The sequence below is a fragment of the Microtus oregoni genome, unplaced genomic scaffold, assembly GCF_018167655.1.
Source record: "Microtus oregoni isolate MIOR12 unplaced genomic scaffold, Mior012 000081F_ref0000091, whole genome shotgun sequence".
In the NCBI taxonomy this organism is placed as follows: domain Eukaryota; kingdom Metazoa; phylum Chordata; class Mammalia; order Rodentia; family Cricetidae; genus Microtus; species Microtus oregoni.
In genome coordinates this window covers 1,005,783-1,033,080 of record NW_024544541.1, presented here as the reverse complement: position 1 = coordinate 1,033,080, position 27,298 = coordinate 1,005,783, and the positions used below count along the sequence as shown (strand labels likewise).

Sequence of the window (27,298 nt, the reverse complement as noted above, 5' to 3'; positions counted from 1 at the left end):
TCCTTTTAGATGAATCGATTGAAATACATATATTTAGAAAGAAACAGCCCTAATTCTTAAAATAGTGGACATACTGCAGGTAAATCTCAATTCATAAAATTAAAGACATCTTATAATTAATCACAGGTCTTTCTGATAAAAGAATAAACATTTTGTTAAATTCAGCATACTTCTTGAAACACTGTATCTGTGAAGGGAACAACTGGTTTTAGGAAGCGCTTGGTCCTCAGAATCTTCCCTTAAGAGGACTGTTTGGTCCTGGGCTCCATCTGCTGCATCAGAACATGTCCTCATCTGTGCAGGGCTCCTTCCATGTGGTGACCGTGGGAGGACACTCAGCGCTTCGTGTCCCCCAGCGCTCTCCCCCCAAGCCAGGTCTGACTAGAAGAGAGAAAACCAGCCAGGGGTTGTCACTAGAGGTGACTTCAATCAAGTGTGGGGGTCCTGTCCTGCCATCCTCATACACACCCACAAAGTGGACTTCCTAAACCCATTCCGAGCATGGTTCAAAAGGTATGGGGGACAGCTAAAAAATAGAACAAAAGGTTAATAATGATTTCTGGCAACCGTGGATGCCAGCCCTACACATGGCGCTTCCTCCTTCCTCACTTTCCATGGCTTTCCCTCTCTGCTCCAGTCTATTCCCTCAGAGTCCAGTTAGTCTGTTCCTCACCCTTACTTAGTTGGTGGCAATCCTGGATGCTGCATCTGTTTGATGCTGATGAAAATGTATACGACCATGGCAAATTAGATGAGGCAAAGCCAAGAATCAGGAAGGGAAAATGCTCAGCTCAAGCAGTTATGCAGAAATCAACACAAAGTGCTCCAAACGGGTTTAAAGGGAGTCCTTGATTTCACTCACTTAGCAAAGCAGATAAAACAGAGGCCACTGATTTCAGGATCACAACCTGCCCCCTGCCTGGATGCATGACTTTCCTTAGTACCAAAATCTAGAAGACAGACTGGAGGGTGGCTCAGCAGGTAAAAAGCTATTGCTCTTTCAGAAGTCACAGATTTGCCCCCCTACCTCCCCCCCCCAGCAGCTCAGGACTGCTTGAGTCTAGTTCAGGGGATCTAGTGCCCTCTTCTGGCCTCTGTAGGGAGTGCACACACAGGCACAAACCTACACAAAGATACAACACACAGAAGCACATAGGCATGAATCTGAAAGAAACGTCTTCCATGGGTCCTAACAAGAAAGCTATGATTTCAGATTCCAGCTTCCTTGTAGTAAAAACAGTGCTGGGTTTCAACAAGTCCACAAAAAAGCCCAATGTTGTTGGGACCAATTGAGTCCTGGCCTTCAACTGTTCTTCCCTGCTAGAGCCTTCTAATTGAAGTGACTACAAGCTGTGCTTTACCTAGAGGATCAGAGGATGGGATTTTCACCTGTTGGCCATTGACGGCAGGGTATTTAAGCCTCCACAGTGCTATTAAAGAGGGGCTTTTGTACCAGCGATTAGAGGTCTGTGTGTCGGTCTGTCTCTGCGCGTGTTTCCCTCAACCTCCAGCCCCTTGCCTGAGGCTCGCAAACTGGATTCTAGCACATAGAGAGCAGATGGGGGGCACGGTGAGCAGCACAATGTAATCTGACTTCTCAACGGTCTGAAATGAAATGGCTTAGGCCAATGACAAATTAACCAGGACTGCACAATCAATTAACCAAAAAAAAAAAAAAACTACAAAAAACATACTGTTTTAAATAAGTTGATGCTGTCTTTATATCTATCCCAGGCTGCATGTGGCACACAAGTCTCAGGCTGGATACCCCTGGTATATCTGCCATGCCAGATAGCCATCACCAACATACTGCCCTTGATGTAGACCAAAACCCCATGTCAATGTGCACCTCCTTTATAAAAATACTTTATCCAGCCCATGTGTTGTTATCAGCAGCAGGAACTGTCTCTCAAATACTTAGTGGGGATAGCTGAACCCCGTATCCCTTCCCCACTACCCCATATTCTACCTTAGGAGACTCCTTCAGTCATGACAGCTCCCTTCAGACACCAGCTGCCATGCGAGGACCTCCGTAACCTCTGTTCTCTTTCCTCTCTCATGGTTTTGGCTCTAAGATAACCCCAGAAATATCTGTTTCAAGCTCTTTGCTCCATTTGGGTAAAAAAACAAGACTGCAATCATAACACACAAGTAACGTTAGGGGTGTGCCATCCAGAAATTTAAATTACTCTCGGGCCTTACTTTAAGCCGTTCTGAGAAACATATATAGTTCTGTGAGTTAAGGGCTTGTCGCCAAGGCTGGCAGCTGAGTTCCACCCCCATGACCCACACGAGGGAAGGAGAGAACCGACTCCCACAGGCTGTCCTCTGGCTCCACACGAACACCATGGCAAGCACATCCGCACACAAACACAGATAAACATAGAAAAATTATTAAGAGTACTAGGCATATCACTTTTCCTAGTGTCTTTCTGAGTTCTGTATGACTTAAGAATCCTCACCGAAAATGTTCCCATTTACTAAAATTATTTTCTATGTAAACTTTTGCCCAAGTATTGTTGTTGTATGCAGTGAAGTTCATTACTCCCTGGCTTGGGACACATAAAGTGTATAGTACATGTTGATATGTAAATTATGTAGTTCAGTGCTTTATACTACATATGTGACACATGACTGCCCATGTGATGGTAGTCATTTCACTCCTGCAAATGTGTACAATTTACTGCAGACTGAAAGGGTTTTGATCTCAGGCTAGCCCAGGGGTCTAGCACTGTTTAAAATAGGAAGTATTATTGGCAGGCTTACAGGCTTTTTTTTTTTTTTAAATGTCTCCCCTAGTCACAGGTATTTAATAGCTGTTTCCCAGCTGGGGCCCTGTGGGGGTTATAGATGGAACAGCCCTGCTGGAGGAAGTACAGGAACTGGGGGGTGGGTGCTGAGATTAAAAGTTCTCAGCTGCATGCTTGCATCTGGAGATGTGACCAATCACCTTTCCGCTTCTGCCGCTCACTGCCCTTGCCGGCCGTGATGGACTTTAATCCCCCGACCCCTGAGCCCAATGAACGCTTCCCTCTCTACGAAGCGTCAGACACAGTGCTTTCACAGCTTGTACACTTTTAGAGTTATTAGTGTACCCTATTGTTTTACGTCAGTAACCAAAACACCTTTCACGTCTTGAAAAGCCAAAGGCATTGATTCTGGCTAGAGTAGAATCAATGGTTTCTTTCACAAGAAAAGACAACGAGATCCCTAAATACAATCTTCACTGGGCAGTCCAAACCACAAGTGTGTAATGCTAAGAAATGGAATCCTATTTTTCTGAAAATGGTACTAAGGACCATTCGTCTGCAATTCCTGAGTCACTGAGCAGTATGGGTTCTGGTGTCTCCTCACTAAAGATGGGGCAATAGTGAGAACACAGAATGCTGGGTAAGGACTAAAAAGTGGCAGTTCCCACAATGTGTCCACCTGATCTCCCCTCCTCTGACCACAGTTCTGGTAGGGAACACAATGCTTGTGACCCTTCCTCAGAATCATATATCCTCTGGCACTGGCAGACGGGGCCTCTGGTGAGCAGGAGGCTCCCGGTGGAGTCCTCATGACCAGAGATCCCAGAGAATCATCTTGTTCTTCCCTATGGCAATGATACAAAAGGCTGGTAGCACATCACCCAGAAGGACACAACCACAGAGGTAGGCACCCCGATCTGGGGCTTCCAGTCTCCAGAACTCTGGAAACGACTGTGGCTTATGACTGCCTGCTGGGGATATGGTGATGTCACAGCAGCCCGGACTAAATACTGTTCTTGCCCTAGACTCAAGGTGGTGCTGGCACCGAATCACAACTCTGGGAGTAAGAGGACAGCCAGGTCTAACCCGAGATGAGTGCCACCCCTTCTCATGTAAGAGGCCGGACACTTGACTCCAACTGGGCCAGAATCCACAAAATGGTTCATTTGGGCCAATAAGGACATTTTCAGGAAGTTCTGGGAAGGAAGAGCAGCCTTCCCAGATAGGTCTGCTAAACTGGCAGGGTTAAGACTGCAGCTTAGAGCGGGCCACTTCAGGAACGCGGATCCTTATGACATCGCTTGGGTGCCCAGACCCAGAGGTCCTAAGGAAAGGGCCAAATCTGGACTTAGTATGAGTCGGTGGACTCCCTTTATACATAATCTCATTCAAGGGGGGTTTTGTCCTTTGCAGCTCTAAGAAAGGCTGGGATGGGGCGGTGAGAGGGCTCAGTGGGTAAAGGTGTTCTCCCTGCAAACCTGGCCATCTGATTTCAATCCCCAGAAACCACACAGAGAGATGGGAGGAGGTAAGGGACTCCACAATGCTGTCCTTCGGCCTCTACCCCCATGTCATAACACACATACATACTCATACACAGCAACAGACTCACCCTATACTGTTTCTTTGTTTAATTTTTAAAGGAAGGGCTGAAGTGATGGCTCATCCAGAGGACCCAGTTCGATTTCCAGCACCTACATGGTAGCTCACAACTGGTTATAATTCCAGTTCTAGGGGATCGAAAGCCCTCTTCTTCTAGCTTCTATGGACACTAGGCAAGCACAGGGTCCACATAAATACATGCAGGAAAAACGTGTACACATAAGATAAAGTTCATTTTTTTTTAATTTAATGAAGGTGTGGGGTGACTCTATGAAAATGTTGATCTTTTTGCTAAATATCAAAGATTTCTATTTTTCATTTATAAGTAAAATATTCTTTATCACTAACTATCTATTAGTATTACCCGAACATTGCTAGATTTTTCTCAGAAAACTGGATAAATTATGGCAGAAACAAGCTGTCATGCCTGTGTGGAGCCCAACTTAATGCTCATTACCCACAGAAATCAGAAAGATGGCAGAGGCAGACCGCTCTGGCCTCGCTTGAGACCATCTGTTGTCGAATTTATGTCTCGAAGAATCTTAACTCTTCAAGCCTTGGGTTGCTGCCGAACGCGGTGGCACAGACACATCCCACAGAGCAGAATCACAAACACCAGAACTGAAAGACAGTCTAGGAATTTCTGATTCAATGGCTTTTGACTTCTTCTGACTGTGGCCTACTGCAACAGAACCCACTAAGCAGATAGACAGACGCATGCCCCCCCCACACACACACCTGAAACAAGACTCCCCAATCCACACTTACATGCAACACACTTTGACTTAAAAACCTATTGGTGCTGAACCACTAAATCCACTTCCTGAACCACTTACAGCTTTCGGAGACAGATACCAGACTGTGATTCAGGGATATAAGACAATGTCCCTATTGGTTTGGTTAGTGGTAAAGTGGAGACACAGCCCTAGGACCTATCTTATTATTGTTATGACATGAAACGGCTGTTACTTATACAGAATCCTCAACAGCAAGCACCCCTGCCAACCCTAAGAAACCCAGGAAGAAGATCCACACGTGACCTAAGCTATCGTATACATGTACAGTGTCCACAGTTTCCAGGGCCACCTCAAGACCATGTAAGAAGGAACACACACCTAGCAGAGACCTTGAATCCATCTCAGTGGGAGAGTGTGTGAAGGTTGCGTCTAGACGGCCAGGAGACAACACTAAACCCGACACGTGAGTAGGAGCAGGTTGAGTTCTCACTTAGATTCTGGTTCTGTTTAGCGAGGAGCATGAGGCTGAATGGTATCTTTATTAATATGTACCAAGTTCTAACTCCTAGACTGTATCACTCCAGGTACAGTCGGGAAGAAAGGGATAGCTCATATGCTACCCTCCACACACCCTTAACAGCCACTCATTCAATCCAGATGAGACCGGAGTCAAGCTTGGAGAACAGACAGAGTTTAACACTGAGTGTTGATGTGTGGAAGTTCATGGGCCTGACTGCAAACCTGGAAAGACCTAGATGGTGGTAACAGTTAACAGGAGACACACTGCTTGGAGAGCAGGGAGTGACTTCCCAAGTGACAAAAGCAACTGCTTGTCTGCCTATTGCGCAATAACCCAAATGCAAGCACACCAGCGAACAGCGGAGTCACTGGGCTTCCTGGCTTTGCTCAGGAGGAGGGTAAACCTATTCACACAGATCTCAGCAGATCTGGGCACCACGGTCCTCATGACACGAGGTGACAACACTCATGTGTTACCAGTAGACTAATAAGCACTTCCTAAATGTTAACTGTGGCTAATATTAACACATGGTTGTCAATGTAACGACACATATCATCTGGATTTCTCCCATTAGCATTTAAAAATCCCCCGAGGGCTGTCTGACTTGACATGAAATAGATATTCAAAAAAGGGTAGGAAAGATAAGATTACCCACATGCTGTTTTAGTCTATAATTGTCAAACAGCCTAAAGAGGAATTTATGGTCAACCCCTAGGAAGTTTCCCTGCTGGCCTCTCCTGTACCTTCCCTTTGTCTAATCCTCTTTTATTTTATCTATTTTTATCTATATCTCAGTAGCCTCCCTCAGGCACCCCCACCTCCACCGGTTTGGAAGGTGAGCTACACACAAATAAAACCACATCACACATGGCTGCCAGAAGCTTTTTGGCAAAGAAATACGTAGCTGAAACGCACTCCCAAATATCAGGCTCGGGCGTGACGGGACGCTCCGCTCATGTTTAATAATGAAGACCTGGCACCAGCCTGAGAGCCTCCCTCTTTTGACAGTATCGATGGGACACAAAACATCAAATTACTTCAGAGAGTAATTTAAAGATGCGAAGATCCAAGAGCACACAGTGAAGCGTGGGGAGCAGAGGAAGGGAGGAAGGGAGGAAGGACTTCCAGAAAACCAGGCAGGGCTGCGCTAAGCTTAACAAAATGGTCTCCACTGATTTTTACTGGGCAACATGCAAACTTGTGCTTTGTATGCATATATTCAATTCTCTCTAAATACTTTCTTAAAAGGCAGAGTACACACACAGTACTGTCACTTCCGAAGTTCGTGAGAAAGCACGACACACCCGAAGTCATTGTGACAGATTTCCAAAGGAAACTCTAGATCTCCCCATTTACATGTCCCACACTGCCAGGGGACAGCCAGCCGTTCTAGCGTGGAGCCTGGAATCCTAGCTGTCAGTACGAGCTTCACGCCTCCTCCTACGGCTACTTTCACTGTCAACTGACTCTTCATCTTGATTTGCTCGTGTGGAATAAAGAATTCTCAGTCCCACCTGTTATCCACGAATTCTGTAACAGTCCAAGCACATTATACAGCAGTGACAGCTATTCTAGGTAGGAGGACCCAGCTCAGCCCTGAATAGAAGGCTGAAAGAAAGCCGGAAACACCATGCCTGTGATTTAAAACCCTGAAAACGTGCAAGGCTGTTTTCCTTAAACGATCTGTGTCCACTTGGGTTGTCCAGGATAGAATTAACCAGACCCGCTGAGGTTCCTAAACAATTTTCGACACTCCTCTGCTTTGCTTCACTACCAAGACAAATGAACCCTGTAAGTAAACACGACTTTCTGGAACAGTAAAGGTTATCGCTCCCTAAATCCAATACAAAGAAAAAAGTCCCACAAGGTAATTTGTTGTCTAGCGATTCTGGTTTTCAAATAACAAATGATTTACCTACACACACACACACACACACACACACACACACACGCGCGCGCGCGCGCGCGCCAAGGAAAGCACTGGGTACTGCTTTAATGATTCTGTTTATTGGATTTCTGAGCAATAGTTTCTGTGCACACCGGTTCTGGAGGGAGACTGTGCAGTCCGTTTGTTCATTCTGCCACAGAACTGCTTGGGAGCACAGTTAGAAACTGCGAGTGTGGCCTCCCTGAGAGGAGAAACAACCAATTCAGCCAAGGTGAGATCCCAGAACCTTCCTGGTTGTTTACTGGGTCGCTTTCTTTATCAGCTACCTCAGGTTCTCCAAAAGAAAACAGACCAAACACTAGAGGACCAAGCAGGAAGGTGAGACCCGAAGACAATACGCACGCCTTGGATATGTGTTTTGATGTTCGATCTTAGCCTACGGGTTCTAACAAAGCTAGGTGCTACCTCTTAACGCTGTGCAAATCACGGAGAAATCAAGAGAGCAATAGGGGCCCCCTAGGGTGTGCTACACGGGTGGCGGCGAAGAAGAACATACACCCCCTCCAACGCCCTGCTTCTGGGCTGCAGGTAAGCCAAGCTCTCAGGAAGTTCTTCCACACCTTCCCTCTCAACTTTTCTGGGGCGCATGAAAAACAAAGCAGCCTTCCTGCACTCGGGTGCACTTCGCTTGCACCGCGGGTGCTGAGCCGGGCTGCGGCCACCGCGCGGGTGAACAGGGCGAAGGGCGCGGGCCGGCGGACAGAAGGAGGGGAAGCTCAGCGCAGCGGCGGAGCAGGAGCGCGCCCCCCGCCCGCGCGCCCCCGCCGCGCCGCACATAAACACGCGCGCTCCAGAAACGCGCGCCGGCGCCCGTCCCCGCGCGCGCCCCAGCTCACGTAAACACACTCCGTTTCCCACGAGCCCGCGTGCGTGCCTCACACCTGCTCTGCGCACGCTCACCCAAACACACGCCCTCCTGTAAACACGGGCCTCGCGCCCGTGATGGCTCCAGACACAAGGCTCGGTTCCCCACGCTCACTCCGCCATCCACGCATGCTGCCCCACTCGCTCACAAAGCACGCGCGTCTCACACACAGTCCTCAAAGGTACTTGCTCGGCCGACTGGACTTCCCCCAGTCGCTCCAGAAACACGCCCCCACAACACCAGGTCCCCGTGCACGCTTCAGGCTTCACTCGCGCTATAAACACGCGCGCACCCACTGCCGCGCCTGTCAAAACACAGCCCGGACGTCCTCGCTCCCCCCACGCGCTCTAGAATCACGCGTGCCCGCACCTTGCTCCCCCGACGCTCCTCTTCCTCACTCTCTCGCGCCCCCGCGAACACGCGTGCTGCCTCCACGCCCGTCCTCCCGCCCGCGCACCAGCCTCCGCCCTCGCCCCTCCGCCACGCACATACTCACTGGGACGTGGGAGCACAGTAGTCACCCTTGGTCCGCCCGGCGCCCAGTCGCCCGTGCCCGGCTCTCCGCCCCGCCCGGCCCCGCCCGAGTCGCTCCACTCCACACGCCGCCGCTGGAACGACGCGCTGGGCTCTGGGTACCGCGGTCTCCCCGCCACAGCCCGAGTGCGCTGCCACGGCCAATGGAGGGGCGCGGCGGTGAGCTCACCGGGCCCGGCTCCGCCCCCAGCGCCGCGAGCGCCAATCGAAGCGCGCCACGTCACCCGGAGCCGGGCAGAAGCAGGTGTGGGGCGCGGAGCGGCTCGGCGCGCGGACTGCGCCGGAACTGCGCCCAGCCTGGCGGCGTCGCGCTGGACGGCGTCGGGCCGGGCCTGGAGGGCGTCGCGCGCGCGTGGGGCTGCGTGGGGCCCGAGCCGCCGCCCTGTGCTCGCGGCTGCTCCCTCCGTCTCCAGCCTGGATGCACCTCGTAGGCAGGGCGTCTCCTGGCGCGACGGGCCGCCGCGCCAGCACCTTCCCCTCAGCTCCTAGATGCGCAGCGCCGTCGGGTGGGCCCGGGAGCCCGTTCCCAGGGGCCCAGCGGCCCCGGCGTCTGCAATGCAGAGAGCGGGGGAGGGGGCTCTGCACTGGCCTAGGTGGGGCCCGCAGGGTTGTGACAGTGACTTTGCATCCCCTGGGAGTTCAAGGCCCTTCCCATTTTTGTGGTCAGAGCTCGAAGTCCTTAGCTTAGAGTCAAGGGGCCGCCGCCTACTCAGATGCAGCCCGGTTGTCCCCAACTTGTAGCGCTGTAATCACCCACTTGGATACTTCGCCAAAATATATTCTCTTGCCTCCTGCAGCAAAGCTGAACAGAACTCTCAAGGCTCTTTGTCCCCCACACAGTCTCCGTAGGCATCCCAGGGGGACGCCACGGGCCCCTAATTCTCTCATTTATATCTTACCGTTATTCACTTAACCACTCACCCACGCAAGACCTTGCACATAGAAAGTGTGATCCACACATGCTTCTGAAGGGCCATCTTTTGTTTTTCCTTTATATTGTCTGTTAACTTTAAAGATGATACATCTTTTCTGCTAATCTGGGTTAAAAGTCTCTACATAACAAAGGTAGAGCGTCTTGGCCCTACCCAATCACACTATGAAAATGACACTTTGCATAGTCCTTAGGTTCCAACAACCAAAGGTGAATCAGTGGCTAGACTCCAGGTGCAGGATGCCCTGCTCACACACAAAAAGCAAGTAGGTGGTGGGCAGTCTCTCTTGGGGTCTGGCCACAGACCCAACATGAGCAAGTCCAGTTTGGCAGCCTGCTTTGGCAGTCAGGACTCCACAGCATCGACACACTCCCACTAGGTCCCTCAGAGTCCACAGCCTCTACTCAGGTCCCACACAGGCGCCCATCACACTTAGCACTTTTTCTGCCTCTGTGGGCAGAGCCATGCCGATGACACTGTCCATTCTGAAACTGCAGCACCTGTGAGTGGGGTCTGCCTCTCTCTAAGGGACACAGTGCACAGGCAGTAGTTAAGGACCCTTTAACTTCGGACACAAACTACCCAAATTCAGAGCCAGCCACTGTCACTTTTCACCTGTGTACCAGGCTCTGTGTTGTTTCTTTGTATCTGCAGGGCAAGTGTTACCAGGTGATGGAAGACACATTGTGAGCGCACCATGAAGTTAGCTATTGTTGCCTTCTGAACTAAATCAGGGTACCTTGGGCGTTCTGAGCAGTAACTAGAAGTTAAGAAGCTGGATAGTTCTGAATTTCAAGTGATGTTCTGGTGTTGGCCTGAGCAGTTTTGGTTTGTGTGTATAACCTGTGCATTATTCCACGTGTATAGTGTAATTCATCAAGATCTTAAAGGTTAGCAAGGTGGCCCTAATATGTCTGTGAACAACCACAGTGTAGCTGGACATGCTTTGTGTCTGCAGCTCACCTAACTACTGGGTTGCTTTGGATCGACTATGAACAATACCCATACTGGGTGAATGAGACAAACATAAGGACCCACATCTGCCCTGTGCTCCAACATGCCAGGAAATGCATGATGACAAGCATCCAGGCACCAAGACCGAGCTAGGAAGCAGAAACAGGGATCCCCAGGTTGTGGTCCCCCCCCCCCCATGTGAGAAACCTCTTTGTCTTACTTTGGTTTGTTTTTATTTTACAGGAAGGGGCAGAGTTCACCGCCGGTATCCCAGCTGTCTAGGGAGAGCCCCCAGAGAGTGTATGACTGATCTTTCCTTCACTTTCCAGCAACCCCATGGCCACAGGCATGAGAAGCAAGGGGGGCTGATGGCTGCCACAGTACAGAAGGCATACTTGAACTCCTCTGTCCAGGCTGCGGTCTACAGGTAGGAGCATTCTGTCTAGGCAGTCTGCATTAGTGGCTCTGCAGTAGGAATGTCCTTTTCTTATTCGTCTGATGGCATAGTCTCCTAGCAGGCACTTCCTGCGACTGAGTCACCACTAAACCACAGGAACAAGAATTCTCCTTGGCCAGGGCACAGGGAGCCAGGTGGAGCTGGGGTGAGCTGGATGCTTGTGTGCCTGACTCAGAACTCTGACAGTGTGCTCCAACTGAGGCCCACAGGTGGTTGGTTGCTCCAACTTGGTTCTCCTCTAAGTTAAAAAAATGAAAGGGAAAGGCATGTGTGAGGCTCGAGCTTTCATTGTGCCTGGGTCCTTCTCTGAAATGGGGAAAAAGAAGGCTTTCATGAGTTAGTTGTGAGTCCAGTTGGCGGGACCCAGACCAAGTGCAGTTTTTGTCCCTCGGGCACATACAGTCTACTGTTATTTTAGCCCAACCTCTGCTCGCTGGGGATCCTAAGTGCCGATGGGGAAGAAGGGAACTACAGTTACTGGGTCCCTGTTATCTATTGCTGCTGTGCTGGGCACTAGGATCCATTACTGTTCATTCTCAGCAAGTAGGACGGAGAATAAGACAAAGGCTTCAAGAAGGCAGGTAACTTGCTCCAGACTAGGCAGCTGGCCAGCAGTAGACCTGGACTGCAGCCTCTGAAACTGCTCCCATTTTGTCCTGTTCCAGGCACTTAAAAAGTGCTGCCTACAAGTTACCATAAAATGAGTTTCAGGCGCACAGCAGAAAGGCCAGGCCATTGGCATTTCTCATTGCCGTCTTCAGGGATGCTTTGCACTGGCTGGAATTCTTTGATGTTCGATGTGACCATGTGATTTTCTTTGGCCAGTGAAAGGGAGAATGACTTGTATCCTTACAGACAGGAATTAGAAGGGCCAGTGATGCTCCCACCACACTCCTTCCCCCAGCCTGGATGATTGGGAAAACTTGTTTATATGAAGTGGTGGCCCCTGTCTGCCTAGTTCCTTGGAGGTGGGTCACAGGCTGAGCCCTCCCTCCCAGCAACAGGCACCACGCTGGAGTATGACTGACAAACCGCTGACATCAGACACTGAACTGTTTGTTACCGTAGCATAGCCGAACCTCTCCTATGTGATAACAGCCGAGTATGCTTCTGGATAGAGCAACTTCCAATAAACAGGATCACAGTGAATATTTTAACATGAGTAAGGGACTGGAGAGTTGGCTCAGCAGTTAGAGCACTGGCTGCTCTTCTAGAGGACCTGGGTTTGACTCCCAGCACCCACATGGTGGCTCACAATGGCCTGTAATTCAGTTCCAGGGGATCTATTACCATCTACAGCCTTCTCAGACTCCAGGCATGCACATGGAGCACATACATACAAGTAGACACATATGCACAAAAGTAAAATCTTTTAAAAATTCTAAATGTAAGTGCAATGTGCATATCTGTGTCTTAAAAAAAACAGCAGGAGTGATAGGTAATATAATAAAGAGTCTTTCCAACAAAAGGGCTGGAAAACTGGATATTCCCATGCAAAAGAATGAAAGGGACCCTTCCTTACCTCCTGTGGTACATACAAACTATCTCACAGTCCACAGCAAAAATCTACAATCTATAGTCCAAACTATAGGACTCCTCAAAACATCTTAGCGCTAAGTCTTCATGACTTGGGGATTGCTATTGACTTCTTAAATATGATCTCAAAAATACAAGCCATTAAAGGGACAATAAATGGAACTTTTGCAAAATTAAATATGGCTGTGCTTCAAAGAACACTACAGAGAGAAAAGACAATTCATTAAAAAGAGAAAATATCTGTAAACAACATGTCTAAAAAGAGACTTGCATCTAAAACCAAGAATTCTTGCAGCTTAAATTTAAAAGAAAATAACTCAGTGTTCAACTGAGTGCGGGATCTAAATGAGCTTGTGATAAACAAATGAGAAGGTGTCTGGTGAAACTGTTATCACTAGAGAGTGCAAATCAAAACCACAGCGCACTAGACGTGGTGGCGCACACCTTTAACTTCAACACTGCACTTGCGAGGCAGAGGCAGGGGGATCTCTGTGAGGCCAGCCTGATCCACATACTGAGTTCCAGGCAAGCCAGGGCTGTAAAGTGAGACTGTCCTGACAAAACCAAACCAACAGCATCATCAACAACAAAAGAACACATCAAGACAGCCACGAGGCAACAACAGTAACAGACGGACAATGACAAGAGCTGGCAAGAGATGAGCAGGACTCCTGAGCACTGCTGGTGGGAACGTCAGATGGTGCCATGGCTTTAGGAAGCAGACTGCACTTCCTCTGGGTGGGTCTTCAGTTATTATACAGCCCAGCAATTCCCCTCCTAGCTATGGACCCGAGAGAAGTGAAAACAGATGTTTGTATGTGTGGATGTTTGGGTAATAAGATGGAAGGAAGGACAGATACATACACACAACAACACATGCACCCAGAAGGCAGCATGCTGGATGGAGAGATGAATAAATAAATAAATGCCAGCCTTAAGGCCACACATACCCTGATTCCCTCTACAGGCAATGCCAAGCACAGGCAGGCTTATAGAGACGAAGTTGATTACTAGTTGTTGGGGCTCAGCTGTGGGCTGGGAAGGGAGGGGGAATGACCATTACAAGAGTATGGAGACTTCTAGAACTAGTTTCTACTGGTGACTGCATAACCGTGTGGATAGACTAGAGACTTCTGAATTGGGAACTTGAAAAGGCGTGAGACTGGAAGCTGGCTCAGGGGGTGAGGGCACTGGCTGCTCTTCCAGAGGACTTGCACTCAGTTTCCAGTACCCACATGGCAGCTCAAAACCATCTATAATTCCAGTTCCGGGGATCCAATGCCTTCTTCTGGGATCTGGGGGCATGTCACCCACATATGGTGCACAGACATACATGACGGCAAAACGCCTATTCTTATAATAATGCATAATTTTTTTAAATTAAAAAAATGATGTAGTATGTTGACGATATTACAAAAAAAACTGTGAAACACACACAAACACACACACACACACACGAGACAAACAAGGAAACAGTATTAAGTCTAAGTTTTAGAAAGAAGACGGGACCTCAGAAAGAGAAGCCATGTCAGGAGGACTCAAGGCTAACCCCGTGTCAGGAGGGCTCAAGGCTAACCCCGTGTCAGGAGGGCTCAAGGCTTGCTCACTAAGCCCTTCATGTCCAGCCCTTTGTTTGAGGCAGCAAGGGGAAGACTCTAGGTAGATAAGGCTCGGCTTCAGGACTTCAGCTCTTCTCAGGGACTAGCCTCCACAGGGGAGGCTCCCTGTCACACGACGGTGACTTCCGGGGCAGCAGGCCAGTAGATGGCTATTTCTAACATACTTCTGGAGGCTGTGAGAAAAGCCAACGGTGGTCAAATCTGCCAAATTCCTGGCTACTGTGACAGCCTTCGTGATCTTGGAGAAGCACTTCCTGAACTTAGTCCTTTCAACAGTGGGTGGATGATTTGGGGACACTCGGGAGCCTTACAGATTCCCACTGCCCTGCCAAGCCCTTGGTTAGGGCCTCTGGACTGTTCAGTAGGAGGGGGATTCTGGCTTGGACAGTGACCTGACTTTGGGGTCCAATTCCAACACCAGGTCCCCGTGCAGCAGCAGGATCTCCCACTACTTTGCACTTCCTTCCTCCCATGTAAAATGAGGCTAGACCAGAGCTCACTGGAATTTGTAAAACAACCTGACCAGACAGTAGCGCCTGAGCCTCCCTTCAGGGAACCTGGAGTGAGCAGTCCTATGCAGGCAGCTGCACAAGTGAGCCCGACCAACCCCACAATGTCCGGGAAAGAAATGCATTTGGGCTATTTTGAACCCCCCAGCTGTGGGCTGGCTTGTCTGCAGCAATATGTGCAGCTAGCCAGTGGAGGAGACAGGCATTTACTACCTCGATGGACATCAGCCTGGGCAGGCTTTGTTCAGGAGATCAGAAGAGGAGCAGATGTCATAAGAGAGACAACGACATGCAGGTTTCTCTTCGTGGACAAAAAAGAAAAACCACCTTTCACTTGTTGTCCTTGGTAGCAACTGCCTCACCTCTTCCCAGCACTCCCAAACCCCAGTATTGCAAGGAATGATAAAGCTCAGGGCTATTACCATGTTCTAGGGAAGGGAAGTGCAGAGGCATCGCTCTCCAGAGACAGTGAGTGTAAGACTGGAGTGGAAGTAGATACCTTGGGTCGCCATCCCTAGCCTGTAACAGGACAAGTTACTGGAGCCCTTTTGTGATGCAGGCTCCTTGTTAGGATGAAGATGGAAACAGCTCCTGGAGAGAAGCTCAAGATGGAAAGAAATGAGTAGAAAAGGAAAATTTTGGGGCCTGGTGGGTGTGCACTCAATAAGGCTCAGGGACCAGAACTGGGGATGACACCATCACTTTGGACAATAGACCACTTCCTGTATATTAAAAGGGCGTGGTGGTGCACACTTTTAATCCCAGCCCTCAGGGAGACAGAGGCGGGTGGATCTCTGTGAGCTTGAGGCCAGCCTGATCTACAGGGTGAGTTCTAGGACAGCCAGAGATACACAGAGAAACCCTGTCTCAAAAAACCAAAAAAGAACCAAATTTGTCTCCTGTGATGTTGGGGAGAGCTGGCAGCTATTCTGGCCATGGCTGATAATCTCACACAGATGGAGAAAGGTCACCCTGAGTCCTATTCTGTGGCCCTACAGGAAATACTGAGGTGAGAAGGCCTAGGTCCTGACTCTAGCACACTCTGAATTCAGAAGTCTCACCCAGCCAGGCCTGCACCAGCATGAACAAGCTTAACCCAGCCCCCCAGTTTTGTGCATGTCTTCACCAGGGAGCGCACAGGCCCCCTGTGCAGAGTAAGCAGCTTCACCAGCCTTCCTCTCGGATTCCTTGTTCAAAGCAGAGTCTGCCCCATCAGTCCTTCTAGAACCCAGGGTTTGTGTTGTGAGAGCACCTCAGGCCCCCTGAGGCTGAAACTGACCTTTGCACAGGGCAGGTACCCCAGCAGAGCCTCCTAGGAGGACTCTAGAGGGACCTACAACCATGCAGGCACCACTTCTCCGTGAGAAAGGCACACACAGATATGCGCAGATTAGCCAGCCAGGTGTGGAACATGCAGGCAGTCACGGTATTTGGGAGGCAAGAGGCAGGCTGATCTCTGTGAGTTCAAAGCCAGTCTGGTCTACCTACATAGGGAGTTCCAGGACAGTCAGAGTGACATAGTAAGACCTCCCTGTCTCAAGCAACAACTACAACAGCAACACACACACACACACAAGAAACGAATGGATTAAAGCTATCATTGTGTAGTTTCTTTATAAGGTAGATGCCTTAAAAAGAAAACTGGGGCTCTGACCAAAGAGAAGTAGGCAATGACAGAGTCAAAAGACTAGACAGGTAGAATGAGAGCCATCTTGGAATCACAATCTTAGAGTGGCCATTAGACACCCATGGAAACGACGGCTAGATGAGTACTCGGGGAAGAGGCAGAGTGACAGATTTAGTTCAGGGACTTCATAGACACTCTAGGTGCTAAATTCTACTATTAAGAAAAGCAAGGCCCAGGTAGCAGTGGTGCACGCCTTCAATCCCAGCACTTGGGAGGCAGAGACAGGAGGATCACTGTGAGCTCGAGGCCAGTCTGGTCTATAGAGTGAGTTCCAAGACAGCCAGGGCTACATAGAGAAACCCTGCCTCAGAAAACAAACAAAGAAAGAAGAAAAACAATCTGTGGCCAGGGAAAGCATGGATGCATCACACATATGTGTGCCCCCATCACTTCTGTGGGCCTCTCTCTGACACTAGGATCACTTCTCCACAGTGGCCCCTCTCCATGGAGCCACGCCCACACAGTGACTGCTCCAGGCTCTGGGACTGGCATTAGCCAGTTCTTTGCTTCTGCTGCCCACTCTTCCTTGTCACTACACACCTGGGTGGCCTAAACTGTCACCTAGGACTCCCCTCCAGCAGCCAGAAGTGGAGGGTCAGATAACCCAATCGCCCTACCTGCCACGGGAACAAGACACACCCTTGATTTTAATTCCTGTTCAGGAGGCCAGTACACCCACTCATTTCTTCCTGGGACTGAACATGTTAGGTCCAGGGCTGCAGTACACAGGAGATCCCGGACTCAGTCCCTAACACAGCAACAAGGGAACAAAATCGGGTATGAGGGTAGGAAGAAAGAGAGGAAGACGAGATAGGATGCGTCTGGAGCAGGGGGATGCCTTGGAGTTCCAAACTCCTGTCTTCTCCACTCAGAGCTTGTTCTTTCCTGATATTTTCCAAAGTGTGTGTGTGGTGGGGGATAGAAGGGTTCTCAAATTGTGTGTGTGTGTGTGTGTGTGTGTGTGTGTGGTGGGGGGATAGAAGGGTTCTCAAATTGTGTGTGTGTGTGTGTGGTAGGGGATAGAAGGCTCTCAAATTGTGTGTGTGTGTGTGTGTGTGTGGTGGGGGGATAGAAGGGTTCTCAAATTGTGTGTGTGTGTGTGTGGTGGGGGATAGAAGGCTCTCAAATTGTGTGTGTGTGTGTGTGTGTGTGGTAGGGGATAGAAGGTTCTCAAATTGTGTGTGTGTGTGTGTGTGTGTGTGGTGGGGGGATAGAAGGGTTCTCAAATTGTGTGTGTGTGTGGTGGGGGGATAGAAGGGTTCTCAAATTGTGTGTGTGTGTGTGTGGTGGGGGATTAGAAGGGTTCTCAAATTGTGTGTGTGTGTGTGTGGTGGGGGGATAGAAGGGTTCTCAAATTGTGTGTGTGTGTGTGTGTGTGTGTGTGTGGTGGGGGATAGAAGGTTCTCAAACTGCATCGGTCTGCTCAGGTATGATGGTGCATAAGCTTGCAATTCCAGTGCTTGGGAGGCTGAGGCAGGGGCATTGCAACAAGTTCAAGGCCAGCATGGGCTACAGAGTAAGACTGTATCTCAAAACAAGTGAGGGATCATCAGTGATTGCCAAGTCCTAGGGTACTGGGGCTTCAAAGGCACCAAGCCCAGCCTTCCAGGACTGTGCTCCCAGCATTTCTGCGAGGGCTCCTTAGCCCCCCATGCAGGCCCCATTTGCACCCTGGTTCCTTGGCTTTAACTGTTGCTGGATAGCCAAGGCCCAGCCTTCCGATGTTATAATAAACACCACCAGACGCCTTAAGCATTGTATTAAACAGTATCCATGGTAAAAGATGGCTGACTGTCGCACCTCTGTTTGCTTTCCTTGAAAGGCGAATTACCGAGCGGGGAGGCTCTTTTCCATCTGCACCAGCTGGTCACCGTTTGCAAAGCCATATCCCTTCCCATCAGTGTTTGGGGGAGTCAGAGATACTGCCTGAGGTCAGCCACACAGGTGAGGTCACTAATTCTAGCTCTTCCCAGGCTCATGGGTCCCAGCTTGGGGAGAGGAGGAAGAAGGGAGGGAGCAGGGGAACAGCTGTTCATAAGCCCACTGCAGCAGAGGGCCCTTTGGGAGAACACTTTACATTGCTCTAGCCAGGGGGGCTGTCTGTGGGATGGAAGTGAGACACGGGTTCCTTTCAGGGCCGCTGTACAGATGAGTAATTTAAAGACGTGATTGAAGCAATATATTAAAGTAATAACCCTGGCTAACAATACACCTGAAGTTTCTCATTTAATTTCACATCTAGGTGGACTGATCTATAATCCATTTGATTTCACATTGCAGCCCAGGGAAAACTGAGCTGTGCATGCTATTCTCCATAGAAGACAAAATATTCATTCAAATTATGTTTTCTGGATAAAATGTGTCCCCAAAGAGCTGCCTATGCTAGACAAGATCTTTCTAGGGCCAATGCTTTAAAAATAAGTGACAGTACAAGGGGTATGTGACATCCTTCCTCCCCTCCATGAAGACAGACCCAAAGAATCTAATCTGTGGGGTGAGGAGTAGGGGAGGCAGGCGAGGACACATGGGTGGGACGAGGGGGGGGGGATCCACTTTGTGCAGTTGAAGGTATGTCTGTAGCCTTTATCTTCACCTACTAGGAAATGGTCTCTAAGCCCTAGCAATTCTATGCAGTGTGTTTGTATGAGGCATCTTTGATCACAGGCCAGTTCAGCAATACCATGCCAAACAGTGTGACTTAGTGACATCACAGTGTCAGCTGGTCATGGAGCTTGTATGGTAGAGCCTCGGCACAAACTCTGAAGGCTGAGGCTCTGGTGGTCATATCTCCCTGGCAACTCTGTGACTGCCACACGTCAGTGCCAGGAAAGCAACGTTGCTCATGACGGCATGTTCAGAAGAAAATGGAAGCTCTGTGTTTAGTACTCAGCTAGGCTTAGGCGCTGTGGCTATGGCTGATTGTAATCCATATCCTTCCGTGGTGATGGACTACCACATGAGGCTAACAGCCTTCGATGAGTGCTCAAGTCCTTTTAGTAATTTGCCAAGAGCTCTCAGGATCCTCTGAGCTTGTAGTTAGTGTCACAGAGGGTAATGAAGGCCTCCTGGATGGCAATGTGCCATGCGGTGACTTGACAAGGACTTGCCTAGGAAGCTTCCTTCCACTCTGATGGCCAGAGGGAGGCTGGCTCTGAATCTGAAGAAAGGGAACTGCTTGTTTGTTACTTTCCCACCTCCAGGGAGCTGAGGGGAGAATGCTCTGTCCTTTCGAAAGCTCTGATGGCATATTCAACCAAGTGCCATCAAATGGCTACATTCTTGTCTTGGGCCACTTGTCGAGACAGAGACTGGAAAGGTTACTAATGGACTCCCTTCTTCAGCCTGGTTCTGACATGGGACTGCTATAGCTGGAAGCCAAAGTAAGCAGTGAGGATGAAGGCAGTGAAGACAGCACTAGGTCATCCTTCTATCTATCCATTGGTGCATTCCTCTGTCCACCCATTAGTCTCATCACTAATCTATCTACCCACTCATCTATCCATCCACCCGCCTACCTCCCCACCCATCCATCTGTCTCATCAACCCATCCGTCCACCCACCCACCTCCCCACCCATCCATCTGTCTCATCAACCCATCCGTCCATCATAATCATCTGCTCACCCATTCATCCATCAGTTCACCCACATCCATCCCTCGAAAAACCAATGATCAAGATTCTCTATGGCAGATGTTGCTACAATGCTAATTAGGATAAAAATCCCTGTGCTTGGGTCTCAGCCATATGCTGAGCATCAATTTTATCCACATCCACCGACTCCTTCCATCTAGTAGTACCTCCATGCAGACACTTGACCTGTCTCTGCTTGTCAGCTTCCCTGGGTTCTGATGCCTACGTCCACTTAGTCCATTGACTTTTCTCACAAATATTTCAAAGACCCCGCAATAAAGCACCACCAAACTCATGACCAGTCCTCCAAAGTGAACGACATAGAGCCCACAGGCAATCCACTCACAGGTCCTACTGATGTCACCTCCCTCACTGTTTCCTGACTCGGTGCTTTCTCAGAACCACCATCTTGCATCAGAACAAGCAACTGGTCTACCTTGTGGGCTTCAGGGCTTCTCCAATCTGTTCAATGCTTCTTCAAGCTGAGTGTCCCAGTCAGCTCCAGCCTGACCCACCACCTCTCTCCCATCTCGTGGCTTTCACTAATACCTCCCTTCCATCACAGAGCTCCTATGTATGCTGTTGCCTTGGTCTGGAATGTTTTTGTCTTCTGTCTTCATGGAGTCAGTGTCTTCTCTTCCACTTGATCTCTTCAAAGGTCATTTCTTCAACAAATCCCCCCTGGACCTCACTGAGGAATCCTGCCCCTGTCCTAAGCATCCTGAGTTTTTGGTTAAGTCTGGATTTCCCTCCACTTAACAGGAAGTACAGGAACCTCATCAAGCCATCTTCACCTGTTCTGATTCCCAGCATTGGAACAGCACCAGGCACCTATAGGGATACACCCTACTCCAGTGGATGACTTCATGGGGAAACTGCTACTGAAGGGATTTACAGAGCATTGTGGGAAGGCAGAAGAAGAAGGCCTTCTTCACGGAGCAGTGAAAGGGAACTTAGGACACAGCCAACAGTTGGGCAGCACCACAGGGATTGGGAGAGATGGGGAAGATGCTCATGGTGCGGAGGTCAGGAGGTGGGCCACGGTGTCATTGCTCCCCGTACCATCTGCTCACTCTGCTGTCTGAGTACCCTCCTATGGACAAGGACCTGGGAGGTTGCTGGAAAGTCAGGACAAGTGAATCCACAGGAACACTCTGTGGATGCAGCCTGGGGCATGGTGAGCATTTGAATGTGGCCGTTACCCCTGGCTGGGCAGGCAGCAACCAGGACAGTGACTCAGAAGACTGACAGCTCTTCCATGTGTCTCCAGACCAGACACTACAGCTTGGTGCCAGTGAACTGGCTGAAGACTGACTCCCCAAAGTACCACCAAGTTGGGGGAGAGGGCGGGGCAGAGTCCTCTGCGCACATCTCAGGTTTCAGCAGGAGAAAAGTCCCTCAGAGGCCTCCACTGGGGATTTCCCCATCTGCTGATGACAGAGCTGGTCCCTTGGCACATGGCACCTGATGGAGAGATGGAGTCAGGTTCCATCTCTCTCGCTGGTGTGAATGCTGGCAGAGAGCATCAGCTTATGCAGCTGGGTCACCTCTGGTGACCCTTGACCTTGGTAAAGGACTATAACCTATGTTGCTAGAAGCTCCAGGCTTCTAGTTAGCTTCCTTCTCTCTGCCTGCATGTCTCCAGGGGCGTAGGAATGTTTGGTCATGGGAAGGAAAGGTGGAAGCAAGTGGAAGGGAGGGCATCGTGCAGAGGGAACTGTTAGGAGGCTTCCGTTTTGGTCAGCCATGGTTTGGGTTGGGGTCACTACTCTTCTGGGGCCCATGCTTCCTTCAAGTGGGCCAGCACTCTGTGCTGGAAAACAGCTAAAACATTTTTCAAAACAGCTCATGTTATTGGTTACTTCGCAGTGGGCCATGACTGCAGTGTAGGAAGCTGGCTTGAAGTCTGTCAAAGACTGTTTGGAATGTCCTGGTGTCACAGAGGAGAGAGACAAGGTCACTAGACTATGCAGACAGGACCAGACATGTGTGCGTGTGTGTGGTGGAGCATTGAAAAGGAGAGGTGTTGGCCTTGATTCCAGTCAGAGGCTGAGCACGGTCTCCTCTGTCCTGCCTGGAGATGCACTGTCTGGGAGAGGTCCCCTTCCTCTTCACTCTCAAAGTCTCTAGAGGTGCCAACCTGCTTCCTGCCTCCTGGCTTCCTTGCTGCTGCTGTTCTCCAGATTCCTTGTCACAGGGCCAGGTCCCTCTGCTGGTAGATCTACACACCAGCATCCCCATGCTGTCCCAGAGTCTAACTTAGGAAAGCCCCCAGAAGCCAGCCAGTGGTAGAGCGAACTGGCCACGCTGCAGACTTGCTTGGCAGTCTTCCTTCCTGCAGGACCCTACATTCCGGCAGCACCCAGTGGCCAGGAGACTAGAGCTGTCTCTCCTGCTCTGACATCAGCATGCTATTTGGGTGGGGATGAATCATGAGTTGTTCCTTATTTGAGTTCAACTCTGGATTCCCTATGGGAAGAATGAGGAGGGGTCCCTCTGAGACTCTGGGCAGACACAGGACTACGAGGCTGCCCTCCTTGTGCCCACAGACCGCTGGAGAGATTGAGGACAGTGGGAGGCACTGGGCCTTCCCACTGGGTAAGTCTGAGTGGCTCACGCCCTCTGTTGTCCTGCCCCAAGCTGCTTGGACTTCCCCTGACTCTTCTAGCTTCTTCCAAGACATGGGTCTCGATGGCTGGATGATCTTCCCCTCTTCCACGAGGCACTGGGTGTGGATGACCAAGGCCTTCTCCTCCCACCCTCTAAGTCTTCTTCCTTCCATCTTGATGGCTACACAGTGTCTTTGCCGGCTCCTCTTCTGCTTATGGGTAAGTGTTAGACTGGCCTGTGCTTTGTTTTGCTTATTGTAGTTTGTTTTGTTTTGTTTTCATAGGGTTTCTCTGTAGCCCTGGCTGTGCTGGAACTTGGTCTGTAGACCAGGCTGGCCTGGAGCTCAGATCCACCAGCCTCTGCCTCCATAGTGTTGGGATTAAAGGTGTGCTCCTCCACCACCACCACGAGGTCCAGCCCGCGGTTACCACCGCAAAAGCTTCTATTTCTATACCTTTAATGGGGAAGTCACACATAGTCACCATACCAACCACAAACTCATGATTCCAAACTCTCACTTCTATCCTGTATTTCATTCTCCATCGTCTCCAGACCTTCAAAGCCAACTATGACCTTGGTGTCCCTGCCTAACCAGTTAAACCAAAACCCAATTCTACATTTCCTCCAGCTCCCAAATGTGCTTTTCAATCTTCTTTATCCCAAGAAACAAGCCACTGCCCTCCTAGGTGTTAAAGGCCCAAATCTAGGCATCTACCTATTTAGTCCTTTTCCTCCAAATCCTTTCAATCCAAATCACCAACAGGACCGCTGATTTTACCTCCAAACGTCACTGGAAGCCAGTGTCTCTGAGACTGTCACAAGCTCTGTCAGAGCTGCTGTCATCCATTGCCTAAACTGAAGCTCGAGCCCCTGCGAAAGGAGCCTGCAGATGGAGACACAGCGCATTTTCTGGACAGTGGCTGGGATGGCCTGGAAACACACCTGAACATGTCATGTCACCCACTTAAACACCTGGGCATGCCACCTCATCTACTCAACACACCTGAGCTCTGGGGCAGCTCCTTACCAACCTTGGATGAAGTTTTCACTCCCTACATTGGATGATGGACCTCATGTGGCTTGGCACTGCTGGCCTCTAGGGCTGATTCTCCCTGCATTCCCCCTCCTCTCCCTTCCCATCCCTTCCGCTCCTCTCCTCTCCCCTTCCTTTCCTTTATTCTTCCCCAGGTATGCCAGAACGCCTAGCTAGTTCCCATCCTCCTAGGGACTGTGTTCTGGAGAATCTTTCTGCCTAGTATGTTCTTCCTGTGAACAGAATTCTATCCCCCCCCCCACATCTCACCTCCCATAGGGGCCTCTCTTACCTCATCCACCCCCCCAACCTTAAACACCTGCCTGGAACCTTCTCCCTGGTCAGCCAGCTCAATGCTTCTGCTCGGCACTCACGCCAGCTGGTGTTTTCATTTGCAGCTTGTTTTTTTGTCTTTCTCCCCACCGGACTATAAACCCCAGGGATAATTAAGACTCCCCAGGGCCTAGACCAGTGCCTGGCACCAGGCAGAGGCTTAGCACACATTTACTGGATGATGGAAGAATGAATGGCCCTAGGGGAAGGAGGCCAGGAGACGGGCTAGGACGAGCACAGCTATTTCGGGCTACATGACAGCAGTGTTGGGGATGGGGAGAAGCAGGAAACATGAAAGAAATGAAGGAGAGAAAGGTACAAGGCTGGGTTGATCTATGGGGGAGGGAATGGAATGATCCTCCCAGGTTTATCAGAAAAGCTAGGAAGAAGGGCGGGAAGTGGGAAGTGACATGAAAACGGTTCTGAGTCCCTTTGGGCACACACTGCTGTGTCCTTTGAGCGGTTCTAGACCCAGGAAGACACACTGAGCTGTGGCCATAATGCACTGTGGTCTTGTGTTTGAATACTGGGTGTCTAGTCGGTGGTGCTGTCTGGAGCGGGGTTCTGAACCCTTAGAGACATATGCCTGGCTAGAAGTGGGTTCCTTGAATGCTATGTCTGACCCCAGTCCTGGCCTTGGCACTTTGCTTCTTTATTAGACACCATGTTAATCTCTCACCACCATGCATGCCTTTCCCACAATGATGGTATTAAATCTTCTGAAGTCTCCACCACCATCGCCATCACCACCACCACCAATACCACCAGCACCACCAATACCACCACCACCACCAATACCACCAGCACCACCAATACCACCACCACCACCAATACCACCAGCACCACCAGTACCACCAATACCACCACCACCACCAATACCACCACCACCACCACCACCAATACCACCAGCACCACCAATACCACCACCACCACGAATACCACCAGCACCACCAGTACTACCAGCACCAGCACAGCACCACTGCCATCAATACCACCACCAATACCACCAGTACCAGCACCACCACCAAAATCCTTCTTTGGTCACAGCAATGAGAAGAAGCCACTGGTAGATGACACAGTGAGCCGGAGCCGAGGTTGAGTCCTCAGGGAAAGGGGGTAAAGAAAGAAGGAAGCCAACTACATAGGCACTTGTAGACTTTTCCAGAAAGAGGAGCTAGTGACATGCAGGGAAGTTGAAAGGAACTGAAAGAGAGTGTGAAGGTCCAGAAATTAGGACAAAAGGGTTTCAAAAGAGGAAGGACCGATTAGCAGGGGTCATAGGACCTAAGGGGCATGAGGTCAACAAGGACCTGTTTCTTTGGCAAGGGTTACTCTGGTCCACATGTGCATGCTATGTGGACGGAGGAGGGGTCAGAAACTGGATGCCAGTGCCTTCTCTGTTTGCCACAAGTGGGAAAGCATCTTGTGCCAGCAGTAGCTTCCCTTCTTCCAGACTACACCAGGGTCCGCGAAATAAATGCTCTCCATTGTGTGGAGCCATGTTTCCTTTACCGACTGCTGGAAGGGCTGGCTTCTAGGTGTGGGCCTGCACCCTCCTGCATACCTCACCACATCCAGTCCGCCTCAGGGAGAACAAACCCTCCTGAGGCTTCTGTGTTCTCTGCAGGTCAGTTCGCCTTCAGCACAGCTGAAGAGAGCAAGGACCACACTGGGTGTTTCTATTCATTGCTTTTTTTTGTTGCTGTGCTCAAGCACCATAACCGAGGGAGGGTTTATTTGGGTTCGTGGTCCCGAGTAATAAGAGCCCATCACCATCACGGCAGGGAAGTGTGGCAGCAAGCAGACATGGTGGCAGAACCACTGAGAGCTCACATCTCAAAGGGGAAGAAGCAGAGAACACACTGGGAATGGCACAGGCTTTTAAAACCTCCAAGTCTACCCCTGGTAAAACTTTTTCCAACAAGGCTTCCTTGTTGCCTCCTAGGACCCCCCAGACAGCTCTACCAACTGAATACTCTACCAAGCCAGAGACTAGCAAGGATATCTCACCCAAGCCACCACAGTGTTCTTCCAGATGCCCCTGGACACAAGTCCTTAGGAGATGGTGCACCAGGCGGTCTATCTGAAGCTCAGCATGTTTTCCCAAATCTATCTGATTTGGGAATAGGGCCAACTTACAGAGATGATTAGTCAAGATGAGTTCACAGTGACCAGATGGCTCCTTACAAGAGAACGGAGACGCATGAAGGAAGGTGACCGGGTGACAGTGGAGTCAGGGATTGGGTTATATTGCCACATTATATCGGGTGACAAAGGATGTTAGCAGTCATCTGCCACTGGGGGAGATGACAGAGAACTCCTCCTTACATTCTCTGAGGGGAGCCTGGCCCTGCTGCCCTGGACCTCAGATGCCCATTTCTGGTAACTATATAGTAGCCATAGGAGAAGAATTCAATATTCAAAGAGGAGTTACTGATGGTCCCCTTGGAGGGTCAGTGCCTCTCTCCCACAGGCTTGGGAGGCAGCCAGCTCATCTCCCAGTGACTGGGAGCCAGGTCTACAATGTAGCCAGCACCTACCAGGTTGTTCTCCCGCTTCCTCCAAGATAACATTCTTTGCTTTCTCCCTCAAGTAGCTGGGCTGAGGTAGCAATGGTTGTTTCTTTGGCCTCTGCAGGGATGGCCTTTTTCCTAAATGACCCTTTTGGGCAGGATACAGTTTGTTACTATTGCATGAAGGCAAGATGTAGTAGCTTCAAGGAAATGTGTTCTATTACAGAAAGGAGCTCTGTACAAATCCACTTAGTGTGGTCCCAGATGTAAACAGCAGGATGCTACTTTCCCTTGGTCCCAGGTACAGGGGCAACAGATGGTCTGACTAGGATCTTCAATAGCTCAGATGCTCTCCCATCTGGATGCTGACTTGATTCTCACCCTCAGAAGGAAGAAAGCATGCAACAGAGCACAGGGCCCAAGCAGGAGGACCTGCATCCCAGTTTGAGTTAACTTTAACTCCGATTTGATACAGCTAGAGTCACCTGAAAGGGGACATTCAATTAAGGGATTACTCAGATCAGACTGGC

General features: G+C 50.0%; 1 protein-coding gene across 11 annotated transcripts in view; it reads right to left on the bottom strand.

Moving 5' to 3' along the window:
• The window catches only part of LOC121441719 (calmodulin-binding transcription activator 1-like), an 840,008-nt gene that overhangs the window by 39,881 nt on the left and 772,829 nt on the right, over positions 1-27,298 (bottom strand). Inside the window, exon 1 of one of the 11 annotated variants that reach the window (XM_041642958.1) lies at positions 8,919-9,067. The exons of 9 other annotated variants lie outside the window; for them this stretch is intronic. The gene's annotated coding sequence lies outside the window, so the exon portion shown is untranslated. Of the gene's footprint in view, positions 1-8,791; positions 8,809-8,918; positions 9,068-27,298 lie in introns of those variants that run through there. One more of the 11 variants, XM_041642959.1, reaches the window with a different exon arrangement.